General features: G+C 40.4%; 1 pseudogene; it reads right to left on the reverse strand.

The window, feature by feature from the left end:
- Window positions 1-1,117: 1,117 nt before the first annotated feature.
- On the reverse strand, window positions 1,118-2,865 carry LOC110200138 (eukaryotic peptide chain release factor GTP-binding subunit ERF3A pseudogene; annotated as a pseudogene).
- Between the last annotated feature and the right edge of the window lie 3,019 nt (window positions 2,866-5,884).

Below are 5,884 nucleotides of genomic sequence, written 5' to 3' on the forward strand. Positions count from 1 at the left end.
GATTACTCCACCATCTTGGCTGCCAGAAGTCAAAATAGGTGACTTTCAAACATTCAGTCTGTAGGCTAATAGGTCCTACTGTAGCTGCTGCTGCCAAGGCCTGCTTCTGGTTTGTGGTGTCAGGGCTGTATTGGAATGTCCTGCAGCCCTGTGCTGGACTGGGCTTCTCTCTCACCCAGTTCTGACAGACCTCTACCACTAACCTTCTAAGCTGTCTGTGGTGTGAGAAGACTGGAAGCTCCCACTGCTGTTGGTGATTCAGTCCCTTGAGGCCTGCTCCAGCTTTGCTTAGGCAGCATCTGTGCTGCAACCTGTACACTGGAATCTCCTCTCTCAGGCTGGTGCAACAGACCTTTCCTGTTGATCTTTCAGTTGTCTTGGACTGGAAATCTACCTCACTATGTCTCTTTGTGGGTTCTGCCACTCGAGAATTTGTTCAGATTTACTTTTTAGATGTATTTGAAGGGATTTGGGGGAGAGCTTAGGAGAGTTCATTCTGTCAATGTGCTGTCTTTGCTCCACCTTGACAATTCTATTTTTTAAGTAGTTCTCCTCAATAAATTTTTGTGCCTCCCTTTCCATTTGGTCAATTACCTTTTTAAAGAGTTCTTCTCTTCAGTAGATTTTTGTACCCCATTTATTATTTGGTCAAATATTTTTTTTCTTTTGGATTTCAAATTGAATGTTTTATTAATATGGTGGTTGTCTTTGAGACTTGTGCACACACACACTTGAACACTCTGAATGATCTGCCTGGAAAAAAAAGATGTCTAAATATGCCTAAGGGGAAAATTAAAAATGAAAAATTACTTTAGGTTTTCATTATCGTAGCCAATTATGTCCACATCATCACTTACAAAGCTATTGCCAGATTTGTCCAAGGAAGCAGAATTTGGGAGGAGAAAAAAAAAAACTTTGGGGGGAATTCAACAGTGGCATAGTAGAGCTCTCACTATGAGAAAGCTGACATAATGTGGACTTTTGCTGTAAAATTTGTCTTTGCAAAATATGGGTACAAGTTTATCAATGGGCAGAAAATAAGAGAAGATGGTGTGAAGTAGGCTTTTGCAGAGTCAATTTTCCTCACAGTATTGTGCAGAGTCATCAAAAAAAATGTTTAGTCCTTCTCTGGAACAAGTTTCAGAACTTTTCCAATTGCAATGATCTTCCCCTCATCTCTTAAGGTAAAACAGCCCGCCTGAGGGAAATCTTTGAAGGTCTCAAGGCAGATGGTTCCTGCTATCCTTAAACAGGCAATACATACTTGATCTTGTTTGAAAAAACGTGGTCATGTCTTTTTTTTCCTAATTTTTTGTCTACCAAAGTGATTAAGGCTGTTATCTTGACTTTTTTGATACAGGTATGAATGTGCAGCACCACATTATAACCTGGCAGATGATGGATTTGTGCTCAATAATCATTGTCTGGGCATCAAATGTGAGTCCAGAATGACAAAGATTATTAGTCTCACAAAGTATAAATCCTAGAAGTATTTCTTCTTCTTCAATTCCCTTTAGGCTAATCTTGAGGTTTTCACCTGGGCTACAGAATCAATTTCTACATCATCAGAAAAGATTCCAAGAACTTCCACTTTGAGTTTGTTTGACATCATCACAAGCTGCTGTCCTTTCCAAATAGAGCCCAATTCCAGATTTCCCAGGACCACAGTGCCCATATTTGTATTTAACCACAATTGGCAGCCTAATTGGTCCATCAACTGATCTGTCAAAGTTTGGCAAATTATCTAGATATGGAATAAATGGTAACTCAATATACCAAGGACAGAAATTTGATTGCTCTTTAAGGTTTGTACCAGTCAATCCTGAGCAGAGTATGAAGTGTATGTCCTTTTTGGGAATGAAGTCAACTTTTTTTTAAAAATCACACCAAGTTTTCTTTACGTTCTTCATACCTTTCACTGCGCCAATTTACTGTTGGGTCATCCATCTTATTAATAAGTACTATTAAGTGTTTTATACCTGCTGTTTTTGCCAACATGGCATGTTCTCTTGTTTGTCCTCCTTTTTCAAATCCAATTTCAAACTCTTCTTTCAGGGTAGAGATTACCAGTTCAGCCAGATCATCTTAAGAATCACCACTAATCATGTTTGGGACAAAACTCTTCTGTCTGGGGGCATCTAGGATGGTGAAGTGCTTCTTTTCTGTTTCAAAGTAGGCAGAGCCCACTTCTACAGTTTTACCTTTGTCTGGTTCTTCCTGATTTATATGTAAGGCCCATGACAAGTACCAAGTTTCTCTGGTTTTTTTCTTTAGTTTCTTGTTCATATTTTTCAAGTGTTTTTTTTTTGTTTGTTTGTTTTTTGTCAACCATCCCAGTCAAATACGTTATTTGTCCTCCAGTAGTGATTTACCAGCATCTACATTTACATATTCTTTGTCAGGTGCACCTGGTGGTGCTACCACAGATTTAGGTTTTGGCATTTCTTCTTCCTCTTCCTCATCATTTTTGGGGCACTTTCCTTTGGAAGCCCTCTGTTTCCCAAAAAGCCACCCCCATGCTCTATTTCATTAGGTTCTTTTTTATGCTCCCATGATTCTTCTGGGTACATTTCTGTCTCTCCATGTTCAACAGGTTCTGAAACTTCCACGCTAACAGTAGAATTTGAAACTTCATACAACACTAACTGTTCCTCTTGAGAAGGTTCCACAGGTTCCTTAGAGCCAGAGGGGCCTCTACTCTGGTACTATCTCATTGGGTGGCAGTGGCGGTGGCTGCTAGACCTGGTCCCACAAGAATGGCATGAATTCAATGGTGTGGACATTGGGCATGAAGGGCTTGGTGTTGAAGTTGAGCTGCTGGTTGAAGGATGTGCTGAGATTTTGGGCCTGGTCCCTGGCTGCCATGGTGGGGAAGCGGGCACTAGGGCCACCAGTTGTATTTTTTAAGGAGTTGTTTTCTTCAGTCAATATTTGTGCCTCCTTTTACAAGCTTTTGACTCTCTCTTGGATACCTCTAATTTATTTTTCCCAATTTTTCTTCTACTTTTCTTATTTGGATTTTAAAAACCTCCTTGAGGTCTTCCAAGAAGGCTTTTGGGGCTTAGGACCAATTCTCATTCCCTTTGAGGCTTCAAATGTAGGTATATTGACAATGTCCTTTTCTGGGTTTGTGTTTTGATATTCTCTGTCACCATAGTAATTCTCTATGCTCAATGTTCCTTTCTGCTTCCTCCTCCCCCTCTTTTTTTTTTCTTTTTTGCATATTTCCTGGCTTTAAAAGTTGAGCTCTCCTACTGGAACACAGTGGCCATTATGCCAAGCTTCTTGTGCTGCGGGCCAGGGTCCTGGTAACTGAGTTTGTGTGCTGGGGCTTCACATGCTGGCAACTATAGGTTCTAGGGGTCTGGCAGCTTACCTGATACTGATTTGGGGTCCTAGTAGTGGAGTCTGGCATATGCTAAGAACAGGTGGATTTTTTCTGTATTTCACTGGGACTGCATTGACACAAGGAGGTTCACCACTGGAGGATACCTGCTCACCTAGGGCTGCAAGGGGATGCCTGCCTGCTCTGGGCTTTGCTAAAACATGTGGAGGTCCACTGCTAAAGAACACCTGTCCACCTGGGGTTGCACTGGCACACAAGGAAGTCTGGCCACTGGAGGACACTAACGCACTGGGAGCAGTGCTGAATCACATGGAAGCCTGCTGCTAGAGAATCCCTGCATACCAGCGGTTGCATCTGTGCACATAGGGTTTCTCTGATCTGGAGTCTGCCAGTTACTCTGGCTATCCTAAGGCACATGAGCAGACCTGGTATTGGCATTTGCCTGCTCCACCACCATGGAGCTCAGTATCTTGCCCTGGTTTGCTGAGTTGGTGCTTGCTGCTAGCTTGCTAGGGCATGCCTTGTTCTGGAATGTGCTCCCCTTTTATGTTAACGAAACAGATTTCTTTTTGCTGATTTTCCAAATTTCGCAGGCTAAGACCCTGCTCCACTTCATCTTTCTGCTGACTTCACTGTTCCAGGACTTTTCCTGGGGTGCTATTTTATGCATTATTTTTTTCAAAGAGACCAAAAAGGGAAAGTGATAGAGATTTACTACTTACACCTACTATCTTGGCTCCAGGAAGCCACTATTTCCAATGCTGCTTTTTAAGGAGTTCTTCTCATTCATATATTTTTATGGCTCTATTACCATTTGGCAAATTCTGTTTTTCAAGCTCTTATTTTCTTTAGTATTTTTATTGTCTCTTTTACCAAGCTGATTCTCTTTTCATGATTTTCTTGTATCATTCTCATTTCTTGTCCTCTACTTCTCTAATTTTTTTATATCATTTTTTTGGCTCTCCCAGGAATTATTGTCAAGCTTATGTCCAAATCACGTTTTTCTTTGAGGTTTTTCTTATAGCTTTTTTGACATCATTTTTCCCCTAAGTTTGTGTCTTGATCTTTCCTCTTATCAGAGTCCCTTGTTATGGTTAGGATAAGCTTTTGGTATTTGTTCATTTTTCATCCTATTTTCTTACTTTCAATTTTTGGGTTTTTCATTCTATTCTTTTCAGAGCTGGTTCTGTGGGTCTGTAACTTTTCAGTGTTTCCAAGGTTGTATGATCTAAGGAGAGGTGTGGCCACTTCTCTCTTGCCCTGTGCTCTGGTCTTTTCTAGGAGGGGGCTTCTCCTATAACCACAAGTGATTGTACTTCTCTTGGTTAATTGACTTCAATGGGATCCTCTGTTCTTTTTTAATCATAAGTGCTAGTGATCCTTTTTGCCTTAGAACCAATACCAGTGAATGACCACATGAACTCCTCTATATCTTGACACTATGACAAGGGTCTTTTTGGTCCTGGAATTATAACTCAGGCCCCTGTTCCTTTATGGCAACAATCACTAGTACCTCTTTCAGCCTTGAAATTGGGACCAGGGCTTCTGCTTTCTTGTGAGTGACGACAAGCACTCTTCTCCACCCTGGAATGTTAAAGAGGCCTCTATTCCCCTATGGCCACAAGGGCTATTACTCATCTTTAACCTGGAACTATAATCTGCAATTGTATTTGGGAAATGCAACAGGGTCCTGAATCCAGCACCAGCAAAGGGTCCCCTAAACTTTTTTTTTCTGACTAGTTGTTCAATCCGCTTACCATATATGTGCTGAGAGCTCCCAAAGCTGCCAGTGTTGCAACTGCCTTCAAGACTTGTGACTGGAGTTGCCACAGGGTGGCCTGTACTATCTTACAAGTCCAACCACCACCCCAGTGTGGCAGACCTCTACTGCCTCTTAAATTGTCCTGGTGAGGGAAATTTTTTCATCTAACCTTTTGTTGTCTCTGCCACTCCAGATTTCAGTTTGAAGTGTTATTTTAAAGTTGTTTGGAAGGGGATGCTAGGAAAGTTCAGGTGAGTTCCTACCTTTATTCTACTATATTGGCTCTGCCTCACTCCTTACTATTTCTTTCAATAAGTTCCTTTTGAATATATGTGAATTTTGCATTGAGTTATACTTTGAGTTACTGTAATAGTAACATTTATAACATAAGTATTCATTAAGATAACATGTTGCTAAATGTTGTGAGACAAACTCTTTCCTTATACTACCCTTGAAAACATCAGAGCTATGATATACTGAGAAAATTAAGTAACTTGTTCATGGTCTTTAAGGTAGTATCTTTATAAACTATATTTCATCTACCCCCAAATTTAGCACTTTCTACTGTCCCATGCTGTTTTTTAAATTTTAAGCACTATTTTATTACATAAATTGTCTTGTTTTGAAGACTGTTCTCAGGTTGTTGCATTCCCTTGCAAGTTTTATACTGATCATTTTATAAACAGCAGATTTTCAACATTTAATTTTATGTTTGTTGTTGTGGGTCACCATAAGCTTTGCAAACTCAGCAGGCATTTTTCTTGTCATTTCTGTCA

The sequence above is a fragment of the Phascolarctos cinereus genome, unplaced genomic scaffold, assembly GCF_003287225.1.
Source record: "Phascolarctos cinereus isolate Bilbo 61053 unplaced genomic scaffold, phaCin_HiC Scaffold_7;HRSCAF=346, whole genome shotgun sequence".
Taxonomy (NCBI): Eukaryota; Metazoa; Chordata; class Mammalia; order Diprotodontia; family Phascolarctidae; genus Phascolarctos; species Phascolarctos cinereus.